Raw genomic sequence first — 11447 nt, forward strand, 5'->3', positions numbered from 1 at the left:
AGACTGTGCATTTGGTTTCCCCAGCAGAGGCCTTCAGGTCTGCCTGAAGTGGGGCGTCCCTAGGACACCTCCCCTCTGGTCCCCATTTCCTGGCCAGTTGCACCCATCCGAGGGAGGGCATGAGCCAAGGTAGAGAGTGCTGGACTGGGCATTTCTGGGATGGCTGTGAGCTGAGGTAGGGATGTCCTGGGCTCCTACTCGATTCTCCTCCTCCTGTTACTGCTGGGGGTTTTCTTATCATTCATTGGGAAGGCCTGGCCAGAGAATTCCAGTATTCCAGAGTGAGTTTAATTGTGGGTGATTTCATTCTGCCCTTTTTATGTCAAAGCCAGAGGCTTGCGTCATAGAACAGTGAATTCAGGGAGATTTTTATTTGCATGTGAATCATAGCTTTTCCAGCTGAATGTCACTTACTTGGAATTTTCGTCTGATTTTGTTTTTGTTTTTGTCTCTTGGTGTTTTTCCATCAGGTTCTTTGGCTAACCAGAAAAAGAAGAAGAAGAAAAAAAAAAACCCCAGAGGGAGGGCTCAATCTGACTAGAGCAGGGTTTGAGTTGGCAACACAAAAAGGAGAGTATTATGAATGTGAAAAAAGGAAAACGGATGCTTTATTTTGCTTTGAGGGAGGGACCCAAGCCAAGTCAAATTGAGAGCTCTAATTTGGGAATAGTGTTATTACAGGTCATTGGGAGTTGGTTACGCTCTAAATTGGGAGGCCCGTCACATGAGGAGGGAGAGAAACAGATCACATGGGGGTCAGTCAGGGCTCTTTCACAATGAGGTTTGGTTTTATTTACTACCTGGTTGAAAGGAACTGATGTCAGGTTTGGAGACCAAGTCACCTTTGTGGCTGCTGGTGGCTCCCAGTCCCAGCCCATCCGTTGTTTTATACATGAGCCTGGCCTTCCGATCTGTGTGCTTTCTCGGGCTTTGTTTTGGTCCTGGAATCCTTCCTGTGATTAGTGGAGCGGGCCATATGCTACAGGTTATGCGTCCGTTCTTCATCTTCCTGTCTCGCTCCATCCAGGGGTTGCTTTCTTTCTCCCAAAGACCTCTCCATTTTAGACCTTAAGGTCAAGACATTAGGTAACTGTCCAGTTTTTAGGTCATCTCCCATTTCCTCAGCAGTGTTAAATATCACCTTGCAAAATAAAATAAAAAACCAAAAACAGATGGCCCCACCCTGGGTAGATATGAGAAAGTACCCTTCCTGCTCCTGTTCATCAGTGTCTCATGTTCCCAGCATCTTGGGGAGGACCCACAAGGGTGTGTGTGGTACCGGGCTGGCTTTTCTTGAAGAACCTTAAGTTGGGTTTTTTGCTGCCTATAGCTCTGCCTAGTTAGCTGTGGTTAAAATCAAAACAAAGCAAAACAAAGCAGGCCCCAAAGAATATCTAGAATTCAGTCAGTTCGTTTGACACACACAGCACCTGTGCTCATGGTCCTAAATGGGGCGCCTTACTAAGTCAGTGACACAGTCTTCAGTGCCACCGGACTGTGGCACCCGGAGCTTGCGGTCGAGTTAGGAATAGAAGGTGTGTGGAAACTTTCTATAAAGGGCAGCCGGGTCCCCTGCGCTCAAGTGCACGAGACATCAGGAGCCTGGCACCATTCCCGGCAGTGCCAGAGTACTGGTGTTTGACCTTGGGCAAGTTCCTCCGTGCCTCAGTCTCCCCTGAGTGCCGTGTTGGTTGGGGGAGGGAGGATGCGAAGCGGAGGGGATGCCTGACACTTCCACGCTGTCAGGTACACAGAGGGAGCCTGTCACTGCCTGCCCCGGTCGGGGTCACTGTGGGCCCCTGTGACGTCACAGTGGCAGGCAGAAGCGCGATAGTGATGCGCATGTGCAGTGGACACCGGAGGAGGGGAGCGGAGGCGGAGGACAAAGTGGAGAGGGAGGAGGTGGAGCGAGCTCTTCTGTGACAATTCCACCAACGCACACGTTTTCTCTGACACCTGGCTCAGCTGTAACGCGATCGGCTCCACATAACCTGTCCAGCATCTGAGCCCTCCCTGCTAAACTCAGCAAAATACTGCAGTCCTCTGATCAAGAGAACTTTGCTCCCCTTGCCGCACAGCTCCTGGCTCATCCTTCGACCAGTAAGTGAGCGCTGCTTCACCACACAGCTCTCCGGAGCGGCCCCTACAGGTAACGCCCTGGCTCGAAGGTCTGGGGTGCCCTTGGGCCACCAGCGGACTAACCTCAACCTGCTGCCTCAAAGCATCGCAGCAGGGCTGGGTGTGGTGGCACATGCCTGGAATCCCAGCACTCTGGAGGCTGAGGCAGGAGGATCGCTGTGAGTTCGAGACCAGCCTGGACTACATAGTGAGTTCTAGGTCAGTCTCAACTACATAGTGAGACCCTGTCTCAAAAAAACAAAAAACAAACAAACAAAAAAACCCAGCGCCATAGGATGCAGGAGCCACCAAAGTCTTGCTCATCAGAATTTCTGTATCTTCCTTAATGTCACTCTTAAAACCCAAATGGGCCAAATGGTGGTTTCTCTATCGACCTTTAGAAGGACTGTCAGTCCTTCTCACGGGCTACATTGCTCTAGACCAAAAGCCTGAGCGCTCGATCAGTCCTGCCCCAGAAATATTACAATATTTTGCTTGCCTACTGTTTTCAATTCAACTACTTCCTCTTAAAAATCCTTGCCACTCTGCCTTGACTAGTTCAATCCTTTCTCCTGGGAAGAACTCTTTTTTCCCATCTGGTTTCATATCATTCTCACTTTCTGATCATCGCAAGGCTCGAAACGGCCCGCTGTTCTGAGTTCTGTCTGCCCAGAGCCTGGATCTTGGTCACCCGGAGGACTCGTTAACAGTGTCTGATTCAGTGGCTCTAGGGTGGGAGGCGGCAATGCGGTTCTCATCCGTTCCCAGGCGCCGCCCCTCTACACAGTTGGAACCGGTGTCTCAGGGCTGGGGTCGCCACCCCGCAGGAGAGAGCCCCGTGGGACAGGATGTTGTCTGGACCATCCCTGGACGATGGTGCCAATAGCTAGCAAGTGGACGGCCCTCACTGTAGGCCAGATGAAGGGTCCATGCTTCAGCGAGATACTCCAGAGCACACGGCCATCCTGTGAGAGCTGCCATTCTCCCGCTGAGAAAGCTGAAGCTCAAAGTGGCTCCGTAGCTTGTCCGAGTTCCCACGGCTGACTCAGTGCAGGATCTGGGATTCAAATTCAGGTGATACAGCAGAGTCTGGTCTGATTCATTCTGCTTTGTTGTCCTCCTTTTCCTTTGTTCCAAGTCACTCAGAACACCCGAAACTCCTACAACTCTTGGAAATACCTTCGAGAGGTGCGTCTGAGATAACAGCCTGTCTCAGGTGCTTACACCCAGGATTTGGGGATCTGGGTCTCCGAGGGACTCGGCAGACTTACCGTGCCGTGCGGGAGTCGCGGCCAGAGAAGGGTTAGAACGGATCCCTGAGGCAGGAGCGTGCTGGGAGGGTGGCCTCAGAGGGCCATAGCAGCGTCTGATAGGAACACGCTGGGGCATCTGCCTGACCAGGTGAGGACGAGAGGAGAGAAGCCATCCGGGCAGGTGAGAGCCTCTGTCCTCACCCTCCAGAGCCTGCAGTCTGACCAGAGAGTGTCGTACAGTGCCCGAGTCCTTGAGGGTCCCTGTGGGAGGAAGCAGCAGGCTGGGGAGGGAGGCGGATGCTTACGCTGCATCATGAATGATGATGGGGTGGAGGGAGGTTTGGAGGTGCAGCACGCAGTCTGTCCGCAGCAGAGTGCCGGATGACAGGAAACGGTGAGCTTTTTCAAAGAGCTGAAGGCTAGGTCTCCGCTGGTATAGCGATGATGATGAAGTCTCTGTGGGTTTTTTGTTTTCTTGCTAAGTTTTTTTTTTAATTCATTAAGTTTGTTGGTGCATTGTAGGTGTGCATTATGGTGACATTCATCTTTGGGAATTTGTACCTGTACATGATATATATCTTGGTTCTTATTTTTCCCCTACTCCCCTTCCCTCCCTTCAACCCCTCCACCCCCCCTATATACATAAGCTTTGTTTCCATTTTCTCCTTTTTTCCTCCATTTTTTTCTTTCCCTTCTCCTCCCCACCCCCACCACCCTAGTTCCCCTTCCTTTTTTAATGTTTTCTTCCTATTTCACCATAATCTATCCTTTATTTTGGTCCTCATTAATTCAGTATTTACACATATGTGTGTGTGATGTATTTCACTAAAGAGTATGGCTTCAGTGTGCATCCATTTAGATATAATTGTCTCTAGTTTATTTAATGACTGAGTAGAAATCTATTCTATTAAAAAAAAAAAAAAAGCATATCTTCACCCAGTCCTCAGTTGATGAGCATCTGAGCTGTTTCCAAGATTTAGCTGTTACAAACTGTGCCACTATAAACATGGGTGCCATGCAAATATCGCTGTGGTAGGATACTTTTTAATTCTTTCAGGAATATTCCCAGAAGGAGAATAGCTGGGTCAAATAGGACTTCTAATCCTGGTTTTCTTGAGGAATCTCCACACTGGTATCCACAGTGGTTGCACCAGTCTGCACTCCCACCAACAGTGGAGAAGGGTTCCCTTTCTCCCCACAGCCCCGCCAGCATTTGTTATTGGTTGACTTCATGATAGCAGCCATTCTTTCTGGAGTGAGGTAGAATCTCAACGTAGTTTTCATTTGCGTCTCTTGAATGACTGGTGATGTTGAATGTCTTTTTCATATATCTATTTGCTGCGTCTACTTACTCATCTGAGAAATGTTCATTCATTTCAGATGCCCGTTCTTGGATTGGGTCAGGGTGCTTCTTTAGAAAATGAGTTCTGACTCTTAACAGCATTGCCTTTGATTTTAGAAATGGAGGCCTTCTCAAAGTGTTTCTCCACCTCTCTGGCCTGATTCTCCTCAGATCCTTTGTATGATAGGTAAAGAACTTTCCCTACAGCTGTGATGCTGTAAACCCCATTGAAAAGGACTTATGCCAGCACTAAGCCATATACTTCGGCAGGGACCACAGATAGATGTGTCCCCACCTCCCAAAATGACAATATGAAGCTAGATCAAAACACTGAGCTCTTGTCTTTTGCCACTAAGTCCTCTATTGCCAAAGGTCCTCATCTGGTTAGTCCTTCTGCTTCTGGCCCAGCCATTGACCTCTGGGTCTACTTAACTTCGCAGCAGGGTGCCCAAAAGGAGGGGAAAGGCCTCATCTGTCCTCATTTCCTAATCAAAGAACTGCCTTCCTCTCCGACATTCTTCTGTTGTCCTTGTTACCCACTTGCCCTGGAGACTTCAGCGTTAGGAAGTAGCATCCCTTCCCCACAAGCCTGAGAAATCCTACTCTGATGGCCTCAACAGACCTACTGACCCAAACATGAGTTGGATGCCCAGGGAACGGGTAAAAACAAGCCACCTTTACCGCTTAGCTTTGCATGCGTTCCCAGCGTTGGCCCTGGGCTCCAGAGTAAGCCGGAGAGGTAGGCATGCCTCTAACTCCCTCTACAGGGCTGTGCCTGAGGGCAATTGGATGTGTTCCAGGGTCACCCAACTCTGCCCTTGTAGTAATCCAGGCCTTTCTTTTCAAATATAGCACTGGTTAATGTGTGGCCAATGATTTGAATGTCCTGCCTCAACAAAATCCTTCAGTCTCTCCTCTGTAGCATAACTTGGAGTAACTCTGACATGTAATTATTCAGGTTTCATACCTAAGTGAGTGATACATAAATTTGACTATCAGCATGTCTAACACACATATTTTGGGACTATATATGTGCTATTCCTTCGTGACAGTATTTACATAGTTACACAACACACCACTTGGCTCTTACATTCACACTTAGACTTTGGATTCCCCAGCTCTCAGGATGGGAAATTTTATCTATAAGTTGTTGAGCAACTTCCTCATTTATTTTAGAAAGTGTGGGACCCAGCAATTTAACAGTCTAGGATTATTTAAAGATACAGAATGGCTCCCTGGGGTCAGGGATGGAACTCGTTCCCTCGGACCCTTCCCAGACTTCCTGAGGTCGCTAAACCTATCTGTGAAGTAGCCGCCATGTGGTTCCCACTGGGGGGCACCTGAGCTCTGCTGTGTAGTTCTTCAAAGATGGTCCCTCTTTGCCCTGCCTCGACGCTTTGGACGATTCGGGCCTTGAAGCCCTCCATTTATCACATGATACTACAATGAGGCCGCCAAGTACTTCGGCTGGGGCTCTTGTTTCTAGCGCTCCTCGTGGACCAAGGCCTACATCTTAGTACCATATAGCACGTTTTTCTCCTTTGCAAAGTCAGTGTGAGAACTGCTAGTTCATTATTTTAAAAGACTACTGGAAAGTTCCACTGTAGCATTTGGGGTTTTGGTGGTGGTGGCCTGGGAGCGTGAGGGTGAAGATTAGGAAGTGGGAAAACTTCCTGCCTTTAGAATATTCATAGCCTCTCCTCTGAGAGGTTTTGGTGTAAATAATTAGCCAGGTGTGGCTTCCAAAGGTACATCCTATGTTTATCAAAGTAGGGAAATAATTTTTTGATCTCTAATGTATGAGTCTTTGGAGATCCATTTCTGTGAGGTCTTATTAAAACAATAATCGCTTAGTGCCAAAAAAACTTCGGACCTAAAACAGACAATACAACCCTATTGGTATTGGTTTTCGCTCCTTAAACAGATGTTTGCCAAAGAGTTGTATTAAATACATTTGCTTCTGCTGTGTCAGCCTTTCAGCTCATTTTCATGAAGATTACTTTAATTGATGTCAGTTATGATCAGGAAAAGCACCCATTATGCTTTTGTTTTTTAGCAAAATTTTCCATCTTAGAATATTGAGAAGGGGGGTGTGATCAAGACTTTGAAAATGGAGGTAATCATTTTATTTTCTTTCACATGTTCCTGTTCCTATTTGACTTGAAAGCTAAAGTAATCAAATGAGAACTAAAGAGGTGACTGAACAGTTTGTGCTGCTGTAACAGTAGCTACTCCTATGGCTAGGCCCGCCAGTCCACCAGACTTCACTTAAAAACATGTCCAGGAAGGAATTAACATTCTGAGTAAGAAATCCAAGGGTCTGTAAAACAGTATCAAACAGAATGCCAGGGGACGGTCTTATACAGGTACTAAAAGCTGCGATGAATAAGAAAATGTTCATGCATGGGGAAATGGGGACACCATCACTCCCCCAAGGGGCTTCCAGTCTAGCGAGAGAGACAGAAATCAAGTGGAAAATCTAGCAAGTCACAGGGTGAAATGTGCCGTGGAGAAAACGAGAGAGGCCTGGGAGTAGCAGCATGAGGAGGATGAGCGATTTGAAATAGTGGAAACGGAGGAAGTCTCACCAGGATAGTGACCTTTGAGCAAAGATGGAGCTGATAGGTGCTAAGTGTGGGACGGGTGGGGGGTGTTCCGGGCAGGAGAAAGGGCAAAGCCAGGTGCCCTGTGAGTTAGAGGATGGACAGAAGTGAAGGGACAGTAGCGGGGGAGACTGGATCACAGTCAGATTCAGCAAGGCATCGTCAGAACTTTGGCTTTTCCTCAGAATGAGATGTTTTTATCCATTTTCTGTTGCTGTCGTGAAGGATCTGAGGCTGGGTACTTTGGAAAGAGGTCTGTTTAGCTTGGAGTTTCAGAGGCTAAAAGTCTTGAGGTGGGGCAGCCCCATCAGTTGAGGCGTGTGGTTGTGCCTGGCCTCACAATGGCAGAGGCCTGTGAGAAGAGAACAAGGGGAGTCATGCAGGCCAGTTCGCTCTTTTTGTAACAACCCATTCTAATGGGAACAAGGTCCCACCGGAACTACGTGAATTCCTTCTGAGGACAGTGTCCCCGTGACCTAGTAGCCCCACTAGGCTCTACCCCTCAAAGGTCCCATCACCTCCAAACTGCCACACTGGGGCCCCAGTCTCCCAGCATAGGAACCTTAGGGGACGCAGTGAAACCATGTCCAAACCATAGCAGATGGGATGCTACTGGAGTATTTAACCCAGGGAATGACCCATTCTATTCTCTGGTGATAAAAAAGGTCATTCTTTTAAAATGCCTGTTATGACTGATAACTGACTGGTGGAGGTAGGTGAGATGCAGAAGCCCGGTGAGAGGTGGTCGGATTCACGATGAGTTTTAAAGATTCCACCCACAGGATTTGCCTCCTGCCTACACATGGGATAAAAGAGAAAGGAATCAAGGATGCTCCGAGGTTTCAACTTGAACGGCTGAAAGTTGGAAAAGTGATTTGCTGAGGTAGGAGTGAAGGAGCAGATCTGGTGAGAGTGGGCTTTGCCTATGTGGACTTTGAGAACATCTGATTGGAAGACGGAGAGGGTGCAGTTGAGTTTGGGAGTCTGGAGCTCAGAGGAGGGATCTGGGATGGAAACTGCCTGCAGCAGTTTGTCCACAATTTCACAGGCCAGAGGGCAGAAGTGAGGCAGGTGGTTGTTGGAGCTAGCTTGTATGTGCTGTCTGGGAGTGGTAGCCTCACCTGCAGGATAGGCATAGCTAGGAGAAGGTCAGACGCTGGCAGTGAGTCCCAACCCTACCTTGAGCCCATGGCATCTCAGGATGAGTTCTCAGCTGGCCTGCGTCCTTCAGGAACCAAGGAACCCTCCTGGAGCATCCAGCTCTACCAGAATTCCGGGGGAAAGTGAGTCCAGAAGGGAAGCCCAGATGACTGGAGTGGCAAATGAGTCTTACAGGTATCTGCCTGGCACCTGCCCTCTGAGCATGGTCAAGTGCCCAGCAACTAATATTTTCAGAGAAGGCTATCATGCTCCTAATGATCTATGGGGTCCACTACCTCCATCCTTGCCTTTTCTGTTGATTTCAAGGAGCAGAACTATTTTTCAGTAATTTTTTTAACCAAGTAACATGAAACTCCTTGTACTGGTTAACTATGGCTGTGTAACAAATTACCCCAAAATGTAATGGCTTAGCATAATAACAAACACCTGTCACGCAGTTTTCTGAATTTAGAACAGCCTCGTTGGGTAGTTCAAGTTCAGGGTCTCTCACAGCGTTGTGGTCCTGATATTGACCAGAGACGGAGAAGCCAGTGCTCCTGTGGCTCACTCCCCTGACTTCCGAGCTGGTTCTGGCTATTTCCAGAAGGCCAGGGTTCTTCCAAATGGCCCTCTCTGGGAATGCCTAAGCATCTTCATGGTGGCGTGGCTGTCTTCCCCTAGAGCAAATGAACCAAGAAAGCTAGGTGGACACCACAGTGCCTTTTATGACCTAATAAGCTGCCCCCACCACACCATGTTGGTCACATCCACCAGCCCTGAGCAGGGCAGAAGGAAAGTGCCCAGGGTGTAAATACCAGGGGGAGAAGATAGGTGGCCATCTTGGAAGCCAGCAGTTCTGCTTCCTGAAGGTAGGGAACTGGTTTCAGCTTCTTGATTCATTGTGTCTGTGCACAGCACCACCTGTAGCTGTAGAAGCCCCATAACTCCGGGAAGCTGGGTCTCCGTTGGAACTTCTCTGATCCATGACATTTTCAAGGCTCTGCAGATGATGGGGACTCTTCTCTCCAGCTCAGGAGGACGGTACCTCGGGAGGCAGACAAGTGCGGTGCCGCCACAGGCAACCCACCACTTGCCATTTGTCTCCCTGATTTTTCAGGTGCCTGTGGAGGCTCGCATCCCTACCAGAGTTTTGCACTGTGAGGTTATCATCCTGAGCTGTGCAGAGCCTCCCTGAATTTAGAAGCCTGTAGTACCTGATACATCTAGGACTGAGTTTGTAATGTAAATTCTTCCATGTAAGAGCCATGAGTGTTCCTGCCTTTTAGCACATTTACTTAACCAGTTCTTGTGTGTGCACTTAATTCTCAGCCATTTCTCGCATGAACAAATTGCTTAAATGCACTTGTGAGAAACCCTTCTATGGTAAATGTTATTAAACTGAAAACAAGGGTATAATAAAATAGCAATTTAAGGGTAATTTACTAACAACTGGAGCCCTTAAACATTGACACACCATTGTGTGGTAATAATACCAGGCTTGATATTTAAACACACTCTGTGTCACCCCAAGAATCACTGGGACAGTTTTCTAATCCTCACCGTCTTTAATTATAGCTCTTTTAATTTTTCTTTTACTATTCTTGTGTGACTGGCTTACAAATTATAAATCATTAGATTTTTCTCACATTCCATATCCAACAAACTCTTACATCCCCGCTTCCTGTCCCAAGAAATAAACTATTGCACAAGTGTAAGAGAGGTGAGTTGGTGTCGTCAAACCTACAGGTTTAGGACTTCCGTTTTGCATGTTATTTGATACTCGGGTGGGTGATGGTAGAGACTGCATCTCAGAAGTGATCGATTATTTGATAAGGATAAGAATTTCTGAGTCTTCTCCAAGGAAGAGAAATCTCAGCAAAGATCCCCTGCTGTCTGAAAGTGGAGTGGTTACTGCAGAGATAGCCAGTGGGTGTGTGGCCCGACCAAGCCCCCCATGGAGGGTCTGGTTTCTGTTTGGAGGTGGAAATGTCACACTCGGCAGTGCCCAGGGACAGCTCATCCTGAGAGACTGACTCCATGCTAACTAGAAAGCAGGAAGTTCTGGCTTGCTAATTCGTCGCGAGGAGCTATCGTCGGAGACCAGACATGGTCCCGGTCCACATACTCAGCACACTCTGCCAGGAGGCAGACCTCCACAGGAAGCCAAGTCATCCTCAGAAACCATTTCTTAAGTAGCCCTGAAAAACCACCACTGTGGAATCTGGAGCGCTCAAGTCTGGGTGGTCGGCTCAGTCCTGCACTCAGGTCTGAAAGTGGGGTCACCAGGACAGGGAGGCTGTTCAGAGCAACAGGTCAGCTTCCTGGCTCTGGCTCTGTCTCCAGATAGAAGGACTTTGCTGGAAGGACCGAACTACTCAGAGCTAAATGGCTACAACTTCCTCCTTCCTAGAGGGGCTCTCGGTAGTGTCTTTGTTATCTTTGGCTGCATGACAAATTACTCAGAACTTAGCAGCTGAAAACAGTAAGTACATAATCAGGTGCAGTTTCTGTGGATCGGTAAAGTGAGGGATTCTGGCTGGGGCCCTCAACATCTTCTCCGGGCCTGCTGTCATCTGAAGACCTCCGAGGGCTGGAGATGGGCTTCTGCCAAGGCTTCCTCATGGGGCTCGCAGGTTGGTGTTGGCTATATAGGCAGGAGGCCTTGGTCGGCCGCCATTGGGCTGCTTGGGTCCCCTGTCAACATGGCAGCTGGCTTTCCCTGCAGGAAGAGAATTGAGAGAGAGCGAGACAGAAGCTGCCGAGCCTTTTATGGCTCCATCCATGCGGTCACACACTGCCACTCCCATCATGCTCTCTGTGCTGGAAATGAGCCAGGAAATCCAACCTGTGCTCACAGGAGGGGGCTGGGGCTGGGGCTGGGCGACCAGGCTCGTTCCATAGCTGTCTATTGACAGCGGCTGGCTGGGGGCAGCAGCTGCAGCCTGATGGCCGAAGATTGCAGCTCGGGAAGAAGAAACAGGACAGCAGGGG

General features: G+C 48.6%; 1 protein-coding gene across 1 annotated transcript in view; it reads left to right on the top strand.

Annotated features, from left to right (window-relative positions):
* The first annotated feature begins 1971 nt into the window (after positions 1-1971).
* Samd4a (sterile alpha motif domain containing 4A) overlaps positions 1972-11447 on the top strand; it is a 91668-nt gene continuing 82192 nt past the window's right edge. Inside the window, exon 1 of the mRNA XM_010632693.3 lies at positions 1972-2149. The gene's annotated coding sequence lies outside the window, so the exon portion shown is untranslated. The remainder of the gene's footprint in view (positions 2150-11447) is intronic.

Source organism: Fukomys damarensis, unplaced genomic scaffold (genome assembly GCF_012274545.1).
Source record: "Fukomys damarensis isolate Sample0158 unplaced genomic scaffold, DMR_v1.0_HiC HiC_scaffold_17, whole genome shotgun sequence".
Lineage (NCBI taxonomy): Eukaryota > Metazoa > Chordata > Mammalia > Rodentia > Bathyergidae > Fukomys > Fukomys damarensis.